We start from the raw sequence: 26,103 nt of genomic DNA on the forward strand, positions 1-26,103 counted from the left end.
AAATGTTTCCTAGCCTGGCACAGGATGAGGGCTCAGCAAATGTGTGTTCTCTCTTCTACTCACAGAATCTAAGTCAACATTTCATATTTTATGGCTTCCAAGACAGCGGACGGTGGTATATTTTCTAGAGTAGCAGTTAGACAGTCCTAGAACTATGCCTTAGAATAACATCGGGTACCTGTTCAACAGGTACACATAGGCTGATTGACTGGCCTACGTTCAGCTATTAGCTGTGTAATCTTGAGCTGGTCATTTAACCCTTTATGGACCTCAGCTGTCCTATATATAAAATGATTACAATGATCCCTGCCAATCTTAATCCACAAAATTGTTGAGAAACACATTAAAGAATGCGTATGGAAGTGCTGTGCACCTGTCAGAGGTAATTATTGTTGTAGTTACAGAGTATAAAACAAAGAAATTTTCTAAAGGTTGTTGTAGATTTCAGATTTACTGGCTTAATCCAGGTTATATGTAGGAAGGGTAGGAGGAAGAGACAGTAAGAAAGCTACTCAATGGATGGTCTGAAGGTTCATCAATTTCATCCAGAAGGCTTGGGCTGTATCGGGGATTAAAAAGCACCCCGAAGTGTCGGTGTTGTGGCACAGCTGTGTAAGCCAACATTTGAGACCTCAGCATCCCATTTTGGAGAGCCAGTCCAAGGCCAGTTGCTCCACTTCCATTCCAGCTCACTGCTAATTCACCTGGGAAGGCAACAAAAGATGACCCAAGTGCTTGGGCCCATGCCACCCATATAGGACACCCAGATAGAGTTTCTGGCTCCTGGCTTTGGCTCAGCCCAGCCCTGGCCATTGCAGCCATTTGGGGAGTGAACCAACAGATAGAAAAATCCCTGTTCCTCACACTGCCCCACCCCTGTCTCTCTCTGTCTCTCCCTATTGCTCTGCCTCTCAAATAAATAAAAATAAATCTACTTATAAGCACCCTGAAACAGACACACCAAACGCCTGTCTCCTGAGGAGTTTTACCCAAATGTGAGAGGCAATGTAGTACAGTAGTAACAGTACATATTCTAAAGCCGAACACCATATGTTCAAACCTAGATTCTGTCATATATCTTATGTGTGATCTTGAGCAAGTCACTACATCTCTCAGTTTCTTCATCTGAAAATGCAAGTGATAATAACAGTACCTACCCCATAGGTTGCTATGAGTTTAAAAGAGTTAAGATGGGGAGTTGAAATATACATTTAGACTTGCGCTCAAGGTAAACACCACAGAAATTCTGTTTTCGATATTATTATTAAGTGGCAATGCCTTCTTTTCTACAAGTGCAGTGCGGGAATGATGACCCTTTTCTTAGATTCTGCTCTCCTGAGCCCCTGAAAGTCCTTTGAATGAGCATTGCTCCACAAAGTTCTAGTTCACCAACTCTGCAGAGACTTCCTAAGCCACCACTTGTTTGCAGTTACAAAGCAAACAACTTTACAACCAAACCACCCACTCTTTCCTGATCTCTCTCCTTTCTCATTTGCCTTGAGTTAATATGAAAGTTTGTATTCAATGAAACTAACAAAGCAAACCTCCTGGGAGGCTGTGAAACACTAGCTAATTCATCTTTTACAAAAAAAATTGCTCAGAATGTAATCAAAACCACACTAAAGAAAATACTCCACATCTTATTGGTTGTGTGTCACGCTTTTTCCTGCCTTGCAAAGCTCCCTCTTTCTGGCCACTCTCAAAAAAGTGTCATCCTCAGACAGAATGGAGAGCAAGGCCAAAGAGCAAGGAAACAGGAAAAGGGGAGGGCAATACATCAAATCAGGACTGCTTGGCAACACTACACAGTGACAAGATGATGTCCTACGTCAAGATATCTTACGTCAAACCTGACATTGAACCTTGTCCCACAGCCCACAGCACAGAACTGAGATTAGAATCAGTGTTGGGCTGAAACACACCTTGGAAATCATCCTGTTAATGCCTCCTTACTTCGGTTGACAGAGAAACCAGAGCCCACAGAAGAGGCCTCGTGATTGAGTAGCAGAGAAGGAATGATTAGTGTTTTGTACATTTCACTTCAGCTTATTGAACGTTCATGCTGTGGCTGCCACTGGGTGAGTTTATTGATCTATTTTATCTCATTTAAATTTTACTTTTAACTTTTAATTTCAGAATAGTTTTAAATTTACCAAAAAAAAAGTACAAAGGTTTCCCATATAGCCCACACCCAGCTTCCCCTAGTGCTAACATTAGTATGGTATATTTTTCACAATCAATAAACCATACCCAACTTCCCCATTATAAAACTCAGATTAAAATATTTGTCATAATTAATGAACCACATCTGTTTTCCCTATTTTAATACTTTCCTGTGAGGTAGGTACAAATCAGAAAAAAAAAATAGATCTCTGTCTTACAGAGAAACAACTAACACTCAAATACAGTGACAGAAACACTTTAGGTCATCCAGTCATTACCCAGCTCACCTTATTTCCACAGCAATTTGCTCTATTCCACACCAATGTCTCAAGGAGGGAAAAATATTGAGGGTGGTAACACAGTGACAAGAATTCTTTTTCATGGGTATTTGAGGAGGCCAGTCTTCTACGTAGCCCCCAAAATTCACAGCCATAAACTGCACCACTGGGCGGGGTTGTCATGGCACATTCCCTCATCTGTGCAGGTCCCAGCAGCCTGCCAGAACCGTTTTGATGGTTAACACAACTCACACTTACACCCTAGTCCAGTTATCATTCAAGTATATTCCAAGGACCGACTGAATGAGAATAATTTGCAAGGCCAATTGAACATGCAAAAAACCATTTATACCCATACCTATTATACATTAATCTCCTTGGGGTTGATGAGGAGGAGAGAAAGACTAGAAATCTGTTTACTTAATAAATATACCAAGTGCTCTAACAAATACTAAACTGTAAGGACCATTGCCTCAGGAAAATAATCCCTACTACCTTTCCTAAGAAGTGGCTATGGAAACCAAATGGAAATTCAATCATGTATTGGCATATTAAATATGGGCTGAAAGCATTAGCTAGGTTTTGTGAGATAAACAAGACATGATCCCTTCTCTCAAGAGACTCACAGTCTAAGTGGATGGGATGGATCATGAGAATGTAATGGTATAAATACTTGGATAAAGTTTTGTGCAAAGTCAAAATGATCTAACCCTGCATGGACAAGGAGGGCAGAACAAAGAAGATATCTGAGGCTGTCTTAAAGAATGACTAGGAAGAATACAAGACAGATATAGGGAGGTGTCCTAGGCAGAGAGATCAGTTGTAAAGTTCTAAAGATGTTACTTAGTCTCACTGGCCAATAAATTGGGCCTGGCAACTACCACCAACTGGTAGCAATTATTACTATGTTCCTACTTCTTCTACATTGCCAGTGGCAGGAAGAGCTGGAAATCAGGAAACCTAGGCTGGAGTCTTGGCTCTGCTACTTGTGTGCTTATTTAATGTTAGGCAATGCATTCCTCCTCTTCTCTCACATCTGTAACACAGCAGTTTATTGGTAACTCAACAATTGATAATACACTATTATGTGCCAGATATTGTGCTAAGTGTTGTAGAGACAGTGACAAAAAATAAAGACCAATAGTGTTGAAAACAGAGAAGTCACAGAAGAGGGTTCCAATAATAAATGGCAGTATATGGCAAAGGGCATAGTACTGGTTTGATGATCAAATTATAATCTTTATTGGTCATCACTAGACAAATAAAAATTATTCTATTATGTATAGCTATCAGAAGTATGAAGGGAGAGTTGAGTCACCGAGTATTTCAACAGATTGATTTTATATACATCTTCATTCTAGATTCTGGATTATTTCCACCTCCAGACATTTTTGCCCAAATTTCCTTTTAGTAAACATTTCAAGTATTTCCTTAAGCTACACACCACCTGTCCATTGCTCACTTCAGATTCACTTCTCTGCACACACGTTTTATGGAAGTCCTGAGAGCATGAGGACTATGTCTGGCGAAAATAAAAAGTAACCCCTGACCAGGGAACCTCTGGTAAGGAATCATAATTCAAATCTTGGTACTCCTGGGAGTCATTTGCTCCACATCTAAATGAGGGATGATCTATCTTGTATAACATATTATGTTCTTCCATTTGATGAAGGTCTCTCTGTTATGGTGATTGGCCAAGGGCAGCAGCTGTTACTGTGGAAATATGTTAAGGCGTGTGTTTGTGCTAAATGAGAGTAGCGTCCTTCTAGGATTGGCCCCTGCTTGGGAATCTACAAGCAAATACAAATTGTTTGATACTGATGAGTCAGTGAGCCCTGTAGCAGAGAAGGCTGCCCCATACATAGCAAGACTAGAAGCTACTTCTGGGCAGAGAAGGCCACTTTATCTGAACTCTAGCCTATCAGAATTGAGAGACTAGGGCCTGCCAGAAAACCTCAAGGAACTATGGCACCAAGCACAAGTCAGTTCAGCAAGGCTGAGTTTGCATAGTAGGAGCTGAAGAACACAGAGGAATGGAAAGTTCTGTGCATGAGGCCCTGACTCTACACTAAGTGCTTCACGTAAACCCAGTTATAATTATCTTATTTCATAGACCAGATTTAGAGAATAAATTCATCCATTCATTTATTCAATTGCTTTATATTCAGCATTTGTCTGGGGCCAGGCACTGTTTGGAGTGCTGAGAATATAACAGTGAATGACTCAGAAAAGTTCCTGCTGTCAAAAACATGCAACTGAAACAGAAAATAAATACCTAAACACATAAGCAGATAATAAAACGTCAAATAGCAATAAACACTACAGAGAAAACAATGAAGTAATGAACATGAAGTAATGGGATGGAGGCCAGGGGAGGACCAGATACTTTGGTTGGGGAAGGCCTCTCTAATGAGATGTTGAAGCTGAGACCTGAACACAGAAGACAAAGCCAGTCATGTTAAGGGTTCCAGAAATGGGAATTTAAAATGTAAAGATCCTGAGGTTGTAATGAGCCTGTTGTTTTTGAAAAACAGAAAGAACGGCCGCATGCCTACAAAGCTGTCAGCAGAGGGGTTTATAGTCAGAAGGGCCTAGGCCTGTAAGATTATAAACACATAAAAAATGTTAGATTCAAAAGTCCATTTGTTCTAAGTCCTACAGAAAAAAAGTGAGCTAAAATTCAAACTCAGATATGTCTGCCTTTAAGCATCCCCAGCTCTGATCACACAGACTCTACACACTCTAAACCATGCCCCAGTGGAGGACCCCAAACACAGTGATGGATAGACAGAGGATTAGAGATCATAAACAGGCTGCTTTATCGGGTAGACAGAAAAGGTTTCTTGAACTTGATATTTGCGTATGCTTGTGTGTGTATAGAAGATTGCAAGCAAATGATAGAGAGTTATTTATCATCTCCTGAACATCTACTCTGGACAGGGTACTTCACATTTGTTATCATTACATTGAATTCACACAATTGCTTCAGGAGAAGTAAGCTAGAGATTCCCATTTAACAGATAAGGAATCAGAAACTCAGAAAAAAAAATATGTGATTTACCCGCAGTCACTCATCTAGCAAGCTGCAGAGCTAGAATTTAATAAGTAGAGAGTGCTAAAATTAATATGCCTTTCCCTCAAGACTTTTTTTTTTGTATTTGGGCCACACTGCATTTATCCCCTCTTTGGGCATCAAAGTGTGTGACCTTAGTAAAGTAAGTTCACCTCTCTGAATACCATTTCTCTAATTTCTAAACTAAGGGTAGTGATTTATATCTCACAGGATTAGTTTGAGAACAAGAAAAATATGTATAAAGTGCTTCAGCACATTAGGTGTTCAGAAAATTCCAACCATATTATTGGATTACTATTAAATTTTAACTGTACAGTTTGAACAGACACAGTCACAGTCTCATACATTTCTTACAATGTTAGACAGGAGACCTACCAATCTCCATACTTCCTTTCCGCATAAGAAATTTCAAGGTTATCTCAGGACCAGTTGGAACATCTCATGGCAGTTCCTGGAAAATTTAGATTGTGAGCAATTAAAGAGCCAGCACCCTGCCTAGAAAAGTAAGTCATGATGAAGACTGAGAAGCATGGGCCTGGGTGTGGATTGTAACCTGGCTGTGGACAACTCTGTCACATGGTGATTACACTAAAAACACAAGCTTCCTTGAAGCACACAGTCAAGAGAAGGAGACACATGCTTTCACCCAAATTCATCAAAAGATAGCTGGAAGGGCAAGTGAGTGGTAGAAGCTAAGAACTGTCTAGTGGCTGCCTGTTACAAGCAATTCACAAGTGGCCTAGACATCATGGCATGATGCTGCGATGAACAAGACTAGGAAGAGACTGCAGCCTGTTCTAATTCTACTTCACAACACTTCTTAAAAACAACCACCACCACCACCACCTTAGGCAAGTGATAGCTGAAGAAAAACAGAGAATGTAGTGATATAAAAAAGGACTATAGAAATCATGTAAGCCGGGCCGTCACTGTGGCTCACTTGGCTAATCCTCTGCCTGCAGTGTGGGAATCCCATATGGGCCCCGGATTCTGTCCCGGTTGCTCCTCTTCCAGTCCAGCTCTCTGCTGTGGCCTGGGAGGGCAGTGGAGGATGGCCCAAGTGCTTGGGCCCTGCACCTGCATGGGAGACCAGGAGGAGCACCTGGCTCCTGGCTTCGGATCGGCGCAGTGCGCCAGCTGTAGCAGCCATTTTGGGGGTGAACCAACGGAAGGAAGACCTTTCTCTCTGTCTCTCCCTCTCACTGTCTGTAACTCTAAAATCTAAAAAAAAAAAAAAAAAAAAAAAAAAAAGAAATCATGTAAGCTAAGAATCCCCAAAACTGACTGTGCCAGAATCATAGGCCCCACCTAAAAGTGTGGCACATGAGAATTAACAATTTTTTGGAAAATATCATAGTTGATTTTGATGATCAATCAAGTTTGGGAATTTCTCAGGGAGTTCTGAAGTATTCACTACCGATTCCCCAAAAATTCAGAGACAAAGCCTTCCTTCCAATACAGAAACAAAAATCAGAGATAGAACAATACCAATAGAGCAGAATAAAGACCAGAAACAAGTTAATGAACATGGTGGAATTTACTTTGTGATGAAGGTAATATAAGTGTGAAGAAGGATATAAAGATTATTCAATAAATGAAGTTTAAACATTTACCTAGGCACTCACATCACTTACAAAGAGTAAAAAATATTAGGAAGAAAATAAAGGAGATGTGTATTTTCATCTTGGAGTGGGAAAGCTCTAATATAATAATAACAGTAATATAATAAACCCAGTAGGCATAATATTTTAAATTTTTTTATTTATTTATCTGAAAGGCAGAGAGGTAGGGAGAGAGAGAGAGACAGAAAGAGAAAGGTCTTCCATCTGCTGTTTCACTTCCCAAATACCTACAACACCTGGCACCGGGCCAGGCCAGAGACAGGAGCCGGGAACACAATCTGGATGCCCCATGTGGGTGGCAGAAAATCAACTATTTGAGTCATCACCTACTGCTTCTGAGGGTGAATATTATCAAGAAGCTGGAAGGCAGAGCAGAGCTGGGTCAGGAAATCAGGCATTCTGATATGGGATGCAAGCATCCCATGCAGTATCCTAACTGCCCCACCAAATGCCCACCCCAGCATAAATTTTCTGAAGCAACAGATTTGACAATATGAAATTCAAAAACATAATTTAAAAATAAGCAACAAACTTGGAGATTCAATTTTTAATGTTATTAACAGAATAAAGTTTTAAAGCTGTAATAGCCAGAGATCCTAGGAATGAAAAAAAAAAAAAAAGAACCAAAAATACGAGTAAAAAAAAAAAAAACAGTTCACAGAAGAACAGTTACAAGTGGTCAATTAACATAGGAAATGGAAATTAAATCAACAATGAGTTATTATTTTAATTCATCAGGTTGGCAAAGATTTAACAAATAAAAGGCAAAGATTTAACAAATAAAATTATCTAGTGTTGGCAAAGGAATAGGAAAGCCTGTTAACAGGAGTGTAAATTGGTACATCTATTTTGGATGTCATTTTTGGAAGAATGAGAAAATTATTAAATGGCAAGAAAACGTAGGGAAAATGCTTCATGACACTTATCTGGATAAAGACTTATTTGGATAACACCTCAAAAGCACAGGCAGCAAAAATGAAAATGGACAAATGGGATTACGTCAAATTAAAAAGCTTCTGTACAGCCAAGAAAACAATCAAAAAAAATAAACAGACAACTACAGAATGGACAAAAGTACTTACAAACCATGCATCTGCAAGGAGTTAATATCCAGAAATTAGAAGTAAATTAAGCAACTTAGTAGCAAAAGAAAAAAGCAAAAACCCACAATAATCTAATTGAAAAGTTGATAAAGGTTTGAATGAACATCACTCAAAAGAAGACATCCAAATAATCAACAGGTGTATAAAAAGTGTTCATCACTGGTGATCATCAGAGAAATGCAAATCGAAAACACAGGGAGATATCATATTACCCTTGTTAGAATGGCTGTTATCAAACAGAAAAAAAAAATGCTAGTCAGATTTTAAAGAAAAGAGAACTCGTACATTTTTGGTGGGAAAGTAAATTAGTACAGTCATTATAGAGAACAGTATGGAAGTGCCTCAAAAACTAAAACTACAATTACCTTATGAAATCAGTGAAATGAAGAGATAACTCTCATGTTTATCATAGCATTATCCACAGATACCGAGATCAGGAATCAACATAAATGTCCTTTGGCAAATGAACGGATAAATAAAATGGAGAATAATTACACAATGGAATACTATCCAGTCAAAAAACTAATGAAATGTTTTCATTTGTGGCAAAATGGATGAATAACCAGGTGCAGAAATAATCATGGATACATGATCCCGCTCATAGAAAGGGGTTTCTAAAATTTCATGTTAAAATAGAATTAAAAGATAGTGCAAATCTCCTACTAACTTATCAAAGCCTCCTCATTGTTGGAATGTAAAACACATGATCTCATAGAAGTAAATAGTAGAATGGTAGTTAGAGGCTGGGAAAGGTAAGGTGAAAGTGTGATGGGGAGAGGTTGGACAACGGGAGCAATGTTACAGAACCTAGGAATAGTCATAGTGTTCTATTGTACAGCAAAGTGACTATAGCTAACAAAAACACATTGTTTAAAAATAGCCAGGAAATTGAATTCTGAAGAGACTTACCTCAAAGAAATGATAGATGTTGGAGGTGATGCAAGTTTCAAATTTGATTATAGCATTTTGTAGGTATGTATTGATGTATCACACTGTACCCGATAAACAGGTACAATTATAACATGTCAATTAAAATGGTTTTAATTTTAAAAAATTTAAATTCAAAATGCTCATACTTTATGTTTTAATTTTTTCCCTCTGGAAATGTATCCTATGGAAATATTTGCATATGTGTATAAGTGTATGTCCTAGGCTTTTCCCTACAATACTGTAATTAAAAATAGTTTAAGCAACTTAAATAGTCATCAATTGAGTGCCTGCTCTACACATTATAGGGAAGCCAAATGTTATAAAAAAAAAAAAAACTGCCTAATTAGGAGAGTGAAACAACTCAATACATCCTAAGGGAACAATATCCAAGATGAAAGAAGAGTGCTGAACAATATAAAAAGTGTGAATCTATTCTATAAAAAGGATAGCTATCTACAAATGTAAAATACTTAATGTGTATGAAAAAGCCAATAAGGACACCAATCTATTGGAAAGCAGTGGTTACTTCTGAGAAGAGGAATAGAATTGGTGTGGAGAAAGATTAATGAAGGCTCTTAAGAGCTTTTTAACTCTTTAGCCCTGTATTTGTTTTAACTGCTAATATTTATAAAGTGCTTAAAAGGATTAACACAAAATAAGAACTATTTATATTCATATGTACTATTATTATTTGTATCTATAGCTTGAAATTTCCATAGTGTGCAAATAACATTTTTATAATTAAAAACAGACATTAGAGGAATCACATGAGCAAAATGGCAGACTAGGAAGTTGATTATAAGTATCCCCAACATCAAGAAAAGTTTTGGTGGCCGGCACTGTGGTATAGTAGTTTAAACCACTGCCTGAGATGCTGGCATTCCATATGGGCACTGGTTCAAGTCCCCACTGCTCCACTTTGATCCAGTACCCTGCTAATGCCCCTGGAGAAGCAGCAGAAGGTGGCCTAAGTGCTTGGGCCCATGCACCCATGTGGGAGATCTGGATGAGGCTCCTGGCTCCTGGCTCCTGGTTTCAGCCTGGCCTAGCCTTGGCTGTTGTGGCCAAATGAACCAGCAGATAGAAGATCCCTTCTCTCTCTCTCTCTCTCTCTCTCCCTTCCCCCCTTCCCTTCATCTTCCTCTCCCTTTCTCAGTAATTCTGCATTTCAAATAAATAAACTAAAATATTTTAAAAAGCAGTAATTTGACAGCCATCCAGAGACAAATGTGCCTTTCTGAGAAGTTACTGCAGTAAGAGGTGATTAAGTACTAGTGGAACCCAAGACCAAGGAGAGTTGTTTTGAGAAGGCAGGGTAATACCCAGCTGGTAGGCTGACTAATCAGGATCCTGCTTACAGACTGGGCTACAGCCCTGTTTGAATTTGGTCCTTCCATCTGTATTCTCTGCCAAGGGACCTGGGAGGAATGATTCCCATCTGTAGCTTGGGTAGCAGATCTACCAATTTAAGTTTTAGCTGTGTATCCCATATGGGCGCTGGTTCGAGACCCGGCTGCTCCTCTTTCTATCCAGCTCTCTATTGTGGCCTGAGAAAGCAGTGGAAGATGGCCCAAGTCCTTGGGCCCCTGCACCCACGTGGGAGACCCAGAAGAAGCTCCTAACTCCTGGCCTCAGATCGGCAGAGCTCAGGCCATTGCGGCCAATTGGGGAGTGAACCATCAGATGGAAGACCTCTGTCTCTCTCTCTGTCTCTCTGTCTCTCTCTCTCTCTCTCTGCCTCTCCTTGCTCTGTATAACTCTGATTTTCAAGTAAATAAATCTTTAAAAAAAGAAATAAACAGAAACCATATGTCACCATGAAATTCATTAACAGAGCATATGGAATCATTATCCAATCAACAGAATGATGGATCTTAGGTTTTTTTTTTTTAAATCTTTATTTATTTATTTCACAGGTAGAGTTACAGACAGTGAGAGAGACAGAGAGAAAGGTCTTCCTTCCATTGGTTCACTCCCCAAATGGCTGCTACAGACAGCACTGCGCCGATCTGAAGCCAGGAGCCAGGTGCTTCCTCCTGGTCTCCCATGCAGGTGCAGGGCCCAAGCACTTGGGCCATCCTCCACTGCCCTCCCGGGCCACAGCAGAGAGCTGGACTGGAAGAGGAGCAACCGGGACTAGAACCCGGTGCCCATATGGGATGCCAGCACCACAAGCGGAGGATTAACCAGGTGAGCCACAGCGCTGGCCCTGGATCTTAGTTCTTATCTATCAATACTAACCTTCAATGTAAGTGGATTAAATTCACCAGCCAAACATTTCTGTTGTCTAAATGGATTAAAAAAAAGACCCTATTGTAGGCCAACAAGAAACTCATTTGACAAACAAAGATACACACAAACTGAAATTGAAGGATTGGAAAAAAAAAAAAAGCCAGGCAAATGGAAACACAAAGCAAGCAGGCATAGCTATGCTAATATTAAAACAAAAAAGATTTTAAATCAAAAACTGTAAAAAGAGCTTATGAAGGACATTATATTTTGATAACTGTTTTACTTAGTAAGAAGACATAACAATCATAATTATATATGCATCAAACACAAGGCCATCCAGATATAAACAGCAAATACTATTAGACCTATAGTGAGAGATAGACTCCAATACAATAATAATGGGTGACTTCAACACCCCACTCTCAGCAATGGACAGATCATCCAGACAGAAGCAATAAAAATGCATCAGAGTTGAAACATATGATCAAGAAAATGGATCTAACAGACAATTACAGGCTACTTCATCCAACAGCTGCACAATACACATTCTTCTTAGCAGCACATGGAACATTTTCTAGGATAGACCACATATTAGGCCACAAACCAAGTCTCAGCAGATTTAAAAAGACTGAAATCATACCATGTATCTTCTCAGACCATAAATAAATAAAACTAGATATCAATAACAATAAGAACAATAGAACCTCATAAATGAAATGAAAGAGCATGCTACTGAATGACCAAAGAGTGATTGAAGAAATTAAAAAGGAAATTAAAACACTCTTAAAATAAGTGAAAATGAAAACACAACATATAAAAACCCCTGAGATACAGTAAAATCAGTATTAAGAGGGAAGTTTATAGCATTAAATGCTTACATTAAAAAAGAGAAATGTCTCAAATTAAAGATCTAATGATGCATATTGAAGACTTAGAAAAACAAGAGCAAACCAAACCCAAAATCAGCAGGAGGTGAGAAATAAGGATCAGAATAAATATAAATGAAATTGAAACTAAAAAAATAAAGACAACAATAAAAAATGTTTTTAAGAAAATAAAATAGCCAACTAACATAGAAAAAAGAGAAAAATTGAAATAAATAAAATTAGAGGTGAAGAAAAAGATATTATAACCAGCACCACTAAAATACAAAGAATCGTAAGAAACTACTATTAAGAGCAATATACTCATAAACTGGAAAACTGTGAAGAAATGGATAAATTCCTGAATTCATATAACTTACCAAGATTAAATCAAGAATATATAGACAACTTAAACAGATCAATAATAGGCAATGAGATGGAAGCAGTAAACAAAGTCTTCCATCAAGAAAGTTGGGAACTCGATTGGCTTAGTAGTGCATTCTACAAAACATTCAAAGATCAAATAACTCTACTACTTTTGAAACTATTCTAAAATATTGAACAGGATGGAACTCTGCCAAATTCTTTTTATGAGGCCAGCATTGCTTTGGTACCAAAAGCAAAGACACAACACAAAAATAAAACTACAGATCTATATCCTTAATGAACATAGATGCAAAACTCCTCAACAAAATTCTACCAAAACGAATCCAAAACCATGCCAAAGCATCATATATCAAGATCAAATGGGATTTGTCTCAGAAATACAAGGCTGGTTCAACATTCACAAATCAATAAATATCATAAATCACAACAATACTACAAAGAAAAAAACTGTGTGGTCATCTCAATAGATACAGAGAAAACATTTGGTAAGATTTAACACCCTTTCATGATAAAAACCCTCCACAAATTAGGTATAAGTGGAACATTTTGAAAGCTGTAAAGGCTATATATCACAAACCAATAGCCAGTATCCCACCAAATGAGGAAAAACTGAAAGCATTTGCTCTCAGATCTGAAACAAGACAAGGATGTCTACTTTTGCCATTGTTATTCAGTATAGTGCTGGAAGTTTTAACCTGAGCAGTTAGGGAGGAGAAAGAAATAAAGAGCATCAAAATGGTAAAAGAGGAAATAAAATTATACATGTTTGCAGATGACATGATGTTGTACATGGAAAAACCCGAACACGCTACCAAAAAGCTGTTAGAATTGATAAACCAATTCAGCAAAGTTGCAGGTTACAGTATAAACAGACAAAAAACAGTAGCTTTTTGTATGCTAATGATGAACTCACAGAAAGAGAAATCAAGAAAGAATTACCATTCACAAGATCCACAAAAATCAAATATTTAGCAATAAACTTAATGAAAAAATTAAATACGTCTGCAATGAAAATTATTAAACATTGATAAAAATCATCAAGGATACAAAATAGAAAGATATTCTTTGCTTATGGATCAGAATAATCAATATCATTAAAATGTCTATAATACCTATAGCAATCTACAGATTCAATGCAAACACTATAAAAAAACTAATGACATTATTTACAGGACTAGAAAAGGCAATCCTAAAATTCATGAGGAATCACAAAAGACCCAGAGTGGCCAAAGCAATCCTGAACAAGAAAAATCAAGCTGGGGAATCAGAATATCTGACTTCACAGCATGCTACAAAGCTGGCATAAAAACGAATATATAGATCAATGGTACAGAATAGAGAGCCCAGAACTTAATCTACATATGTACAGCCAACAGATTTTTGACAAAAAATGCTCCAACCATACAATGAAGTAAATATAGTGTGTTTAACAGCTGGTGTTGCCAAACAAGATGTATGCATGTAAAAAGAAATTAGATCCATAACTCTCACCATATACAAAAATCAACTTAAGCTGTATCAAAAACTTAAGACCCGAGACTATGACGTTGCTGGAAGAAAATGTAGGGTAAACACTCCGAAACATTGATATAGGAAAAGATCTCTTCGACAAGTCCTCCAAAGCACAGGCAACAAAAGCAACACTAAATAAATGGAACTATATCAAACTCAGAAATTTTGCACAGAAAATGAAATGATTGCCGTTGCTGTCGTGTAGCGGGTAAAGCCACCGCCTGCAGTGCCAGCATCCCATATGGGCACCAGTTCGAGTCCTGGCTGCTCTGCTTCCTATCCAGCTCTCTACTATGGCCTGGGAAAGCAGTAGAAGATGGCCCAAATCCTTGGGCCTCTGCACCCACATGGGAGACCCAGAAGGTCCTGGCTCCTGGCTTCGGATATGCACAGCTCCGGCCATTTTGGCCAATTGGGGAGTGAACCAGTGGATGGAAGACCTCTCTCTCTGCCTCTCCTTCTCTGTTTGTGTAACTCGGACTTTTAAATAAATAAATCAGTCTTTTAAAAAAGAAAATGAAATGATCAGTGGAGTGAAGAAACACTCAACATAGTGGGAAAAGTATTTCCAAACCACCTATCTGACAAATGATTAATATCCCAAATATATCAGCAACTTAAAAAACTCAACAGCAACAACAACAACAAATAACTAACCCAATTGAGAAATGGGAAAATGACTTTGATAGTTCTCAAAATAAGAAATACAAATGGCCAACTAATATAGGAAAGAATGCTCAAGATCATTAGACATCAGGGAAACGCAAATCAAAACCACAATGAGATATCATCTCAGCCCTGTCAAAATGGCTAAAACCCAAAACAGAGTAACAAATGCTGACAAGAATATGGGAAAAGGGGAATACTTACACATTGTTTTTGGGAATGTAAATGAGTGCAGCCACTGTGGAAAACAGTGTGGAGATCTCTCAAAAAAAAAAAAAAAAAAAAAAAAACTGGAGACAAATTTGTCATATGATCCAGCAATCCCTTTACTGGTATTTACCTGAAAGACTTGAACACAATGTATTAGATACCCACACCACCATGTTTATAGCAGCACTGTTCACAATAGCCAAAATTTGGAACCAACCAAGATGCCCATCATCAGATGAATAGACAAAGAAATTGTGGTATGCATACACAATGGAATATTAATCAGCTATAAAAAAGTGAAATTTTACCATTTGCCACAAAACGGACACAACTGGAGCATATCATGTTGAGTGAAATAAGTCAGACCCAGAAAGATAAATGCCACATGTTCTCTCCTATATGGAGGAGCTAAAATTTTTTTTAAAAAGTAAGTAATAACTGTGTGTATCAGTTTTGCTGCAAATATAGTTTTGTAAAACTTTTTTTATATCTCTGTAAAACAAGTGCTTAAGAATGTTATACTTACTATAGTTTTAATGATCTGTGATTATTTTAAAATGTACTGTATACGGGTGAAATGGTCATTTTTCCATTCAATTATTGTTTATAGCCATTGTCTATATTCCCACTAAACTAGGGTCTTTTTGCTTTTTACTTGTTAAACTTCTTATTTGGTGAAGTATTACACCTTTTTACTGTCATCCAAATTTAAAATATGCTATATCAAAAGCTAAAAAAAAGAAAGGGAGAAGGAAGGAGGGTAGGAGGAAGAGAGGAAGAGGCAGGTAGGCAGGAAAGCAGGAAGGGAGGGAGGGAATGTCATGTTCTTAGAATTTTATCTACAAAGCACATTTAATCTGTTAAAAAACTAATTTAAAAGCTTATAGAAATTAAAAAAACAGATATCATATGATCTCTTTTATGTGGAATCTAAAATGATCAAACTCAAAGAAGTTAGGTGTAGTAGTAGTAAGGAGTAGTAAGGTGATTGCCAGGTTTTAGGGTTTGGAAGTGCGGAGTAACAGAGAGCAGAATGTAAAGGAGAAGAAAGTCTCAGGGATAAGATGAATGAATTCTGGGGAATCTAACGTTACAGCATACTGATTTTGTTCATATTGTTCACTTGAAAAACAATACATCTTACCTATCTTTATTTCACATTCAAAAATGGTAATCTGGTGATGTGATGGATATGTTAATTAATTTGATTGTGCTAATCATTTCCCAATGTGTACATATATCAAATTATCATTTGTATATTTTAAATGTGATTTTTACATGTAACTGTTAATAAGGTTAGGGAAAAATCTTCATGACTGAAATAAGCTCACTAAAAAATTGTAAAAGCAAAGTAAGAAAGCATATATGACAGCATCAAATAAAAATCAAATAATGATTTTGGTTGAAGACTCATTTTGAAAGTGGCCTTTGGCAGAGCTATCTGTATTACTTTCCTTTATTTCTGTCTTGTAACACTCTCTCTCCCAGCAGTAGCCTATGCTCCAAAGCACTCCAGAAAAGAACATTTTGGAAACCCTGTTTTCCACAAGGCCAGCTCTCTTCTTTTGTAGATAAAAGAATCACAAGCCAGAGAGGGAAGGGACTTTGCCCAAGGTCACACAGTAAATTAGTGATAAATCATAGACAGATTCCAAGTTTATATTATTTGAAAACAGGATGTTTGTGTCTCTGTTAGCACAAGTCATGAAGTCACAATTCCCTCATCAAATTGTAAGAGTAAATGAGGGCCGGCACCACGTCTCACTAGGCTAATCCTCCGCCTTGCGGCGCCGCCGGCACACTGGGTTCTAGTCCCGGTCGGGGCGCCGGATTCTGTCCCGGTTGCCCCTCTTCCAGGCCAGCTCTCTGCTGTGGCCAGGGAGTGCAGTGGAGGATGGCCCAAGTCCTTGGGCCCTGCACCCACATGGGAGACCAGGATAAGTACCTGGCTCCTGCCATCAGATCAGCGCAGTGCACCGGCCGCAGCGCGCTGGCCGCGGCGTCCATTGGAGGGTGAACCAACGGCAAAGGAAGACCTTTCTCTCTGTCTCTCTCTCACTGTCCACTCTGCCTGTCAAAAAAAAAAAAAAAAAAAGAGTAAATGAGGTCCTCAGATCTCATTGTATCTAATATGTCAGTCAGTCCAAGAATCCCCTTGCAACTTCTTTGGTAAATAATCATTTAGCCTTCATTTGAATCACTTGAGTACAGGGGTGGGGAACTTTTTGTTCTGCCAAGAGCCATTTGGCTATTTTAACATAATTCATGGGCCATACAAGATTATGGGCTTAAAATTATCACTGCAGGTCCCAACCTGCAGTGCCAGTATCCATATGGATGCCAGTTCAAGTCCCGGCTGCTCACTGATAATGTGCCTAGGAAAGCAGCAGAGGGTGGCCCAAGTCCTTCAGTCCCTGTATATGTGTGGGAGACCCAGAAGATGCTCCTGACTCCTGGCTTCGGATCAGCTCAGCTGCAGCCATTGCCACCATTTGGGGAGTGAACCAGCAGATGGAAGACCCCTCTCTTTCAGTCTCTGTTTCTCCCTTTAACTCAGTCTTTCAAATAAATAAAATAAATAAAAAAAGAGTAGAGGCTGAGGAAGGCTGGAGAGGGAGTGACAGTATGACCCTGGAAAATTAGCCCAGATTCAAAGTCCACTCAGTGAGCTATTTTTTAAAACTTTTATTTAATAAATATAAATTTCCAAAGTACAGCTTATGGATTACAATGGCTTCCCCCCCGCCACAACTTCCCTCCCACCCACAACCCTCCCATCTCCCGCTCCCTTTCCCATTCCATTCACATCAAGATTCATTTTCAATTCTCTTATATACAGAAGATCAATTTAGTATATATTAAGTAAAGATTTCAACTGCTTGCACCCACACAGAAACATAAAGTGTAAAATACTGCGTTAATACTAGTCATAGTATCAATTCACATTGAACAACACATCAAGGACAGAGATCATACATGAGGAGCAAGTGTACAGTGACTCCTGTTGTTGACTTAAAAAATTGACACTCTTGTTTATGGCGTCAGTAATCTCCCTAGGCTTTTCTCATGAGTTTCCAAGGCTGTGGAAGCCTTTTGAGTTAGCCAACTTCAATCTTATTTAGACAAGGTCATAGTCAAAGTGGAAGTTCTCTCCTCCCTTGAGAAAAAAAGGTACCTCCTTCTTTGATGGCCTGTTCTTTCCGCTGGGATCTCACTCACAGAGATCTTTCATTTAGTTTTTTTTTTTTTTTCTGCCAGAGTGTCTTGGCTTTCCATGCCTAAAATACTCTCATGGGCTCTTCAGCCAGATCCAAATGCCTTAAGGGCTGATTCTGAGGCCAGAGTGCTGTTTAGGATATCTGCCATTCTATGAGTCTTCTGTGTATCCCACTTTCCATGTTGGATCGTTTTCTCCCTTTTTTATTCTATCAGTTAGTATTAGCAGACACTAGTCTTGTTTGTTTGATCCCTTTGACTCTTAGACCTATAATTATGATCAATTGTGGACTGAAATCGATCACTTTGACTAGTGAGATGGCATAGCTACCTGCCACCTTGATGGGATTGTATTGGAATCCCCTGGCACATTTCTAACTCCACCATTTGGGGCAAGTCCGATTGAGCATGTCCTAAATTGTACATCTCCTCCCTTTCTTATTCCCACTCTTATATTTAACAGGGATCATTTTTCAGTTAAATTTCAACACCTAAGAATAAATGTGTGTTGATTACAGAGTTCAACCAATAGTATTAACTAGAACAAAAAATACTAAAAGAGATAAAGTATTAAGTTGTACATCAACAGTCAGGACAAGTCAGTGTGGATATTTTAAAAAGATTTATTTATTTGAAAGGCAGAGTCACACACACACACACACACACAGAGAGAGAGAGAGAGAGAGAGAATCTTCCATCCACGGACCCATTTCCCACTTCCCAAATGACTACTATAATGGTCAGGGCTAGTCTAGGCCAAATCCAGGAGCCAGGAGATTCATTCGGTTCTCCCAAGTGGGTGCCTTTCCAGGTGCACCAGCAGGGAGCTGGATTGGAAGTAGAGAATCCAGGACTTGAAACAGTGCCCATATGTGATGTCAATGTTGCAGGGGACAGCTCAACCCATTATGCTGCAACACCTGCCCTATCCATGTGGCTACTGCAATAAGCAATTTTGAGTCTATTCTGTAGGTTTGAAACAGATCATTAAAAATTCTTTTTGGTTGTTTATTAGAGGGATACAGACACACACACAGAGAGAGAGAGAGAGAGAGCGAGAGAGAGAGAGAGAGATGCTCCCATCTGTTTGTTCACTTCGCAAATGCCCAAAGCAGCTGAGCCTGGGCTGGTCAAAGCTGTGATGCAGGAGCTCAACCCAGGACTTCCATATGTGTAGCAGGAATCCCATGACTTGAATTATCATTGCTACCTTCAAGGATATGCACTAATAGGAAGCTGAAATGGGGAGAACGAATGGGACTTGAACACAGACACTTTGCTTTGGGATGAAGGTGTCTTAGCCAGTGTCTTGGATACTAGGCTAAACATCAACCCCAAAACTGAGTTGGAACAATATTATTTTGCTGGTAGTTCCAACCAATCCCAGCTCTGCCCCCACCCTTTGTGCTGTGAGAGTCTCTCAGAAGTCTAAAGTCAGAGGCTATACTTCTCTGAATCTTGTCCAAGATAAACAGCCTCCTCCATACCTTCAGACATTCTTCATGGCAGCTGGTGATCAGCCCTTAGCCAGCCTGCAAATGACCAAGATTTTTCTTGTCCTTCATTACATAGCTCAAACAGTCCCCTGGGGAAGAAAGGGGTATTGGACCAGTGATCTACTTTTCTAGTTATCCCAAGACTAGTCCAACAAGTGATGATGTGCACTTGAAAAGTGCTTTACCCCCAGTTTACTGTGAAAAAAATGGAATATTAAGAGGTTAAATGTTTCGCCTGAGGTCACAATCCAATTGGAAACAAGGATAGGATTTGAAGTGAGGCAGTGAGCTTTCAAACTGTGTATTCTTAGCCACTTCACTCTACTGTCTTTCATTATTCTGTAATGGCATAATTCATACTTTCTAACAATTATTTTCATATCTAATTCCCCTCACAGTTCTAAGAGCTACTTGAGGGCAAGGAGTATGTCTGATTCAATTCTACATTCATACCCACGCCAGCAGGTGCTGGGGAAATGAAAGGAGTTTTTCAAGTTATTCTAGTTCTCTTTCCTAAGCTTATTGGGCCATGCAAATGGCCATCCTCTTTGACAACTGAAACCCTTTCACCACTGCTGCTTCTTGTCACTTCTTCTGTCATCACCCTGCCAGCTCTAAGTGAGACTTGCTCCTTTGATGAACAGAACAATGGTCAGGATATGGAGCTTCCCGTTTTGCAAGCCTTCTGGAAGGATTTTATCTTTGGGGGATTCTTCAACCTAAACTGTCTCAGTTGCTAAGGCACCAATATGCCCACTCAAAAGCAAGTCTACTGAAAAATTAGCAGGATTCTTATATTCATACTGTCGTGTTTATATTATTTTTATTTTCCAGCTCAGAAATGCTAAACATAGCAAGACTATCAAATTGGGTAACAAGAAAGAATGTGTGAAATTCTGAGGCTGGGATAATGGAGAACTATATCTGACTATTCCTTCTACCCAAGTGTATTTTATACATATTTCTATGAATTAATTCAAATGAGCTTTATTCTAGGTGGTGGGAACACAAAATAGAAACAGATGTCAGGCCTTGTCTGAGATTGTGTCTAAATCATTCCCATCCCCGTAGTTGGAGTTTCTTTTCCCATTTTAAGATCTGACATATCTGGACATCGAGCCAGCATCCTGACTTGAGACAGGAGAAACTTAAACACACCTTATTCAACCAACTAGGACATATCATTTGTTACTGCTGGCCTCTTTACTTTTGGTCTGGCATTGCCCTCTTATGTCTGTCCTGTTCACTAACACTGCCAGGTTCCTTGTGGATGAATACCCCCTCATAAACATGCTAAGATCCTAGGATCTCCTATCAGTTTCTGCTTCCCACTTGAGAGCCTAATCCCCAGACCTTTTGACCAAGGCTTGAGAGCCTGTTCCCTGATGTCAACTGTAAGTTCAGATTTTAAAATATCACCTTACTGGTTGCCCTACAACTATTTCTTCCACCAACTTATCAAGACAGCTACTACTGTGTGAAATCCATTTGATACACATCTTTATCAAGTGTGAATCCAAGTGCCAGAAGTAAAGTTGACTTTGGATGGAAATAAGACTAAAATCAAAGACCAAGAATCCTGGGGAATTTTTTTTTTATTTTATGTATCAAATTGAGCGATTGGACAGGTGTGAGCAGCTGAACTGCCTATGAAAGGATGTGAAGATCTGAGTTCCTGGAATTCAGGGGGCAATTATTCCTCCTTTTTCCTTCAATAGCCTCTGATGTCACTACCAGCCATATCTTTCAGGGTATCTGGGCTATCTGCAGATTCATTAATGCTCTTGGAGATGTTGAAGTTGAAACCCTACAGTAGAAAACTAAGAGAAACAGTACACCTATCTCAGTGTCAGGACCCCATTGGATGTCTAATAAATAGTTATTGATTTGAATGGATGGGGTTGTTTATTTCCTTTAAATCAAATTAAACATAATTTTGTTCTTCAATTAGTACTGATAATTCAACTGAGTCATGTCTGGGACCAGTTCTAGGTGGTACACAGTTTTGGTTGGGGTGAGAGAGGTGGGCTTTATACCATGGCAAAATATAAGGAAAGTCCTCGGGTCTTAGTTTGGGCTGATGCACATATGATTCCTACTCACATATTTCATTCTGACTGAATGCTCTTGGAGTTTCGACACCATTCCAGAAGCAGAGAAAACTTCGCTGAATCTGAGAATCTCAGACCTCCCATTTATACCATTCAAAAGTCTTCACTGTTCATAAGGAAAAAAATCCTCTTTGACTAGAAGAATCTTCCCCTCCCTCATCCATCTTCCTTTCACTATCCCTGAAAGCCACAATACTTTTCTTTTCCAGTAAAGGACCTGCTAAAAATTTTTATTTTAAATTCATATTTATTTATTTTGATTATTGGAAATGGAGAGAGACAGTGGTCTCCCATCTGCTAGTTCACTCCCTAAATATCCACAATAGCCAGGACTAGACCAGGCCAAAGTCAGGAGCCTGAAACTCAGTCCAGGACTCCCCCATAGGTGATAGAGACTCAATTACTTGAGCTATTACCATTCTCTCCCAGGAAGCTGGAAACCAGTAGAGCCAGGTCTTGAACCCATGTATTCTTATGGGATGCAGACATCCTAAGCAGTGTTTCTTTTCGTTGAGATTTATTTATTTACTTGAGAGGTAGAGTCACAGAAAAAGAGATGGAGAGGTCTTCCATCTGCTGGTTCACTCTCCAAATGGCCACAATGGTCGGAACTGGGCCAATCTGAAGCCAGGATCCAGGAGCTTCTTCAAGGTCCCCATGTGGGTTTTGGGACCCAAGGACGTGGACAATATTCTGCTTTCCAAGGCTATCAGTAGGGTGCTGAATTGGAAGTGGAGCAGCCAGAACTCGAACCAGTGCCCATATGGAATGAGGAAACTGCAGACAGATGCTTAACCTACTACACCATAGCGCCGGCCCCCCCAAGCAGTGTTTAAACTGCTTTGCCACATGTCCAAACCCAACATGTTTTTTAACTTTTTATTTTGCAGTACCTATAGATTCACAGGAAAGTCTAAAGATTTATGGAGAGGCCCTGTGTATCCTTCTGTACAATATCAGACCTAGGAAATTGATGTTGGTACAATGATTGTGTAGAGTTTTATGCCAAATTATCACACATGTAGGTTCCTATAACCACCACTGAATCAAGATACCAAATTTTCCATAACCACAAGTATACCCCTTGTGGAGATTTCTCATCTATTATAGGATGCTTTGGGTTCTTTACAGTTTTGAAATATTACAAGTAAAGCTGCTATGAAAAAATATATATGCACATGTATTTTCATTTATTTGGGATAAATGCCTGCCTAAGTGCAATTGTTGAATCATGTAATCTTATGTTCAGCTTTGTAAGAAATTTCCAAGGGGTCGGCGCCATGATTTAGAAGGCTAAGCCTCCACCTGCAGTGACAGCAACCCATATGGGTGCCCCATTACAGTCCCAGCTGCTCCACTTATGATCCAGCTCTCTGCTGTGGCCTGGAAATGCAGTACAAGTTGGCCCAAGTGCTTGGGCCCCTACACTGGCGTGGGGAACTCAGAAGAAGCTCCTGGCTCCTGTCTTTAGATCAATACAGCTCCAGCCGTTGTGGCCATCTGGGGACTGAACCAGTGGATGGAAGACTCTCCCTGCCTCTGCCTCTCTGTAACTCTGCCTTTCAAATAAATAAATAAATGTTTTTTAAAAGAAACTTCCAAACTCTTTTCCAGAGTGGCTACACCATTTTACATATGCAGCACAAATGCATTGAGTGATCCAACTGGTGTTCATCTTTACCAGCATTTGATAATCAACAATACTATTATAGTTGTTTTAGTAAGTGCATCACAATATCCCATAGTGTTTTGTAATGTATAAGTGTTCTTTTTTTAAAGATTTGTTTATTTATTTGAAAGGCTGAGTTACACAGAGAGAAGGAGAGGCAAAAAGAGAGAGGTCTTTCATCTGCTGGTTCATTCCCCAATTGGCTGCAACACCCAGAGCAGTGTGGATCTGAAGCCAGGGGCCAGGAGCTTCTTCTGGGTCTCCCATGTGGGTGCAGGGGCCCAAGGACTTGGGCCATCTTCTACTGCTTTCCCAGGCCACAGCAGAGAGCTGGGTTGGAAGTGGAACAGCCGGGACTGGAAGTGGCACCCATATGGGACACCGGCACAGCAGGCAGCAGCTTTACCCATTATGCCACAGCACTGGCCTTCAAATGTTCTTAATGGCTAAAGGTATGAAGTAACTTTTCATATGTGTTCTTACCATCCATAAAGCTTTTTCAGTAAGATGTCTCTTCATGATATTTTTCAGTTTTCTAATTAGATTTTTGGGATGTTCATTTTTTTCCTGTTGAATTTTTAAAGTTCTCTCTCTATATTCTAGATATGAGACTTTTGTAAGATGTGTGGTTCGTGAAAATTTTGTTGCATTATATACCATAACTGTGTGATTACTTCTAACAGCGCGTTTTCAGAGCAAAAGTTTTGAACTTTGATGAAATCTCATTTATCATTTTTTTCTTTTTATTGATTATGCTGTAATGTCAACTTAAGAACTCTTTGCCTAACTCTATAGCCTACACTTCTTTCATCTGCTTTATTCTAACGGTTTAATAAGTTATATTTTACATTTGATTTTGTGATGTGCTTAGAGTTAATTTTTATGTAATGTATAAAGTTTAGGTCAAGGTTAATTTCATGATTGGGTTTTGGAATTTGCCAAGTACTTTTGGGTATCAATTGACATAATCATAACATTTGTCTCTTTTAGTCTGTTAATATGGTGGGTTACAATGAGTGAAGTTAAATTAAATCAGCACTGTGTCACTGAAATGAACACTGCACCATATTGCTCATTGTATCTGCACCCCCATGTTTATTGCAGCTCAATTCACAAAAGCTAAGATATGGAATCAATCCAGATGTCTATCGACTGAAGACTGGCTAAAGAAATTATGGTGTATATACCCTATGGAATACTATACAGCAGTAAAAAATGGAATCCTGTCATTTGCAAAACAATGGATATAATTGGAGACCATTATACTTAGTGAAATAAACAAGTCCCAAAAAGACAAATACCATGTGACTCCCTGATCTATAGTAACAGAGTAGGTAAAAAGATAATCTATAGAAGTGAAATTGAAACTTTGTGATGGGATGATTTTAAACAGCCTTTGTCTTGACTGTTGGGGAACAATGTTTTTGTTTTGCTTTGTTTTTTACTCATACTATTTGTTGAACTATCCTAGTGTAGGGTTAATCTCATGAGTATAAAGTTAACTGAAAATAGATCTTGGTAAAAAATAAGAATGGGAATGGGAGAAGGAGGAGGAAGAAGGGTGGGATAATGGACTCTAGGAAGGCAGGGTGAGAAGAATCACTATTTTCCTAAATTTGTATACATGAAATGCATGAATTTGTATTCCTTAAATAAAATTTTAAAAATAAAACTACAAGTTGTTTCTTCAAAATAATTAATTGATAATCCTTAGCTAGAATAAGAAAAAAAAAGATGATTGAATTACATAAAAATCAGAGATTATGTGGAGACATTAAGTCTGACAGCAGAAAAATACAAAAGATTAGTGATTACTAGGAACAATTACTTTGCAACAAATGTGATAGCCTAGAATAAATGGACAAATTCATGGACACATGCAAATGAGAATAAATGGATATCTAGTAACAATTAGTGAGGTTGAACCAGTGATGAAAGTCTCTCGTCAGAAAATATCCATACACCAATGTCTTTACTGCTGAATTTGACAAAATGTTTAAAGAAAAAAATTTATATACTTTTTTAAATGTATTCCAAAAAATAAGTGGGCAGGGAATTCTTCCTAACTCATTCTATGAAGCCACAATTACCTTGATACCAAAACCAGAAAAGGATATAAAAAATAAGCCAATATTATAGATGAAAAAATTCTCAGAATACTGGAAAATTGAATCTAATATCCAACATTAAAATAATATCATTAAAATTATTCATCATAGTAAAATGCATTCATCCTAAAGATCGGTCAACTTATACAAACCAATAAATGTGATATGCCACATCAGCAGAATGGATAGAAATCATATGATCATCTAAATAGATGCAGAATGAACATTTGATAAAATTTAACATCCTATCATAATAAAAACTCTGCATATTAGGTATGGAAATCACATACCTAAAAATAAAGTTCATATATAACAATCCACCACTACCATCATGCTTTTTAAAGATTTATTTATTTATTTAAAAGTCAGAGTTACAAAGAGAGGAGAGGCAGAGAGGGGGAGAGAGAGAGAGAGAGAGAGAGGTCTTCCATCCGCTGGTTCACTCCTCAATTGGCCGCAACGGC

General features: G+C 38.6%; 1 long non-coding RNA gene across 1 annotated transcript in view; it reads left to right on the forward strand.

The window, feature by feature from the left end:
* The first annotated feature begins 1,910 nt into the window (after positions 1-1,910).
* The window catches only part of LOC138847731 (uncharacterized), a 102,927-nt gene continuing 78,734 nt past the window's right edge, over positions 1,911-26,103 (forward strand). Inside the window, exon 1 of the long non-coding RNA XR_011385680.1 lies at positions 1,911-2,078. This is a non-coding gene — a long non-coding RNA (uncharacterized lncRNA). The remainder of the gene's footprint in view (positions 2,079-26,103) is intronic.

Source organism: Oryctolagus cuniculus, chromosome X (genome assembly GCF_964237555.1).
Source record: "Oryctolagus cuniculus chromosome X, mOryCun1.1, whole genome shotgun sequence".
In the NCBI taxonomy this organism is placed as follows: domain Eukaryota; kingdom Metazoa; phylum Chordata; class Mammalia; order Lagomorpha; family Leporidae; genus Oryctolagus; species Oryctolagus cuniculus.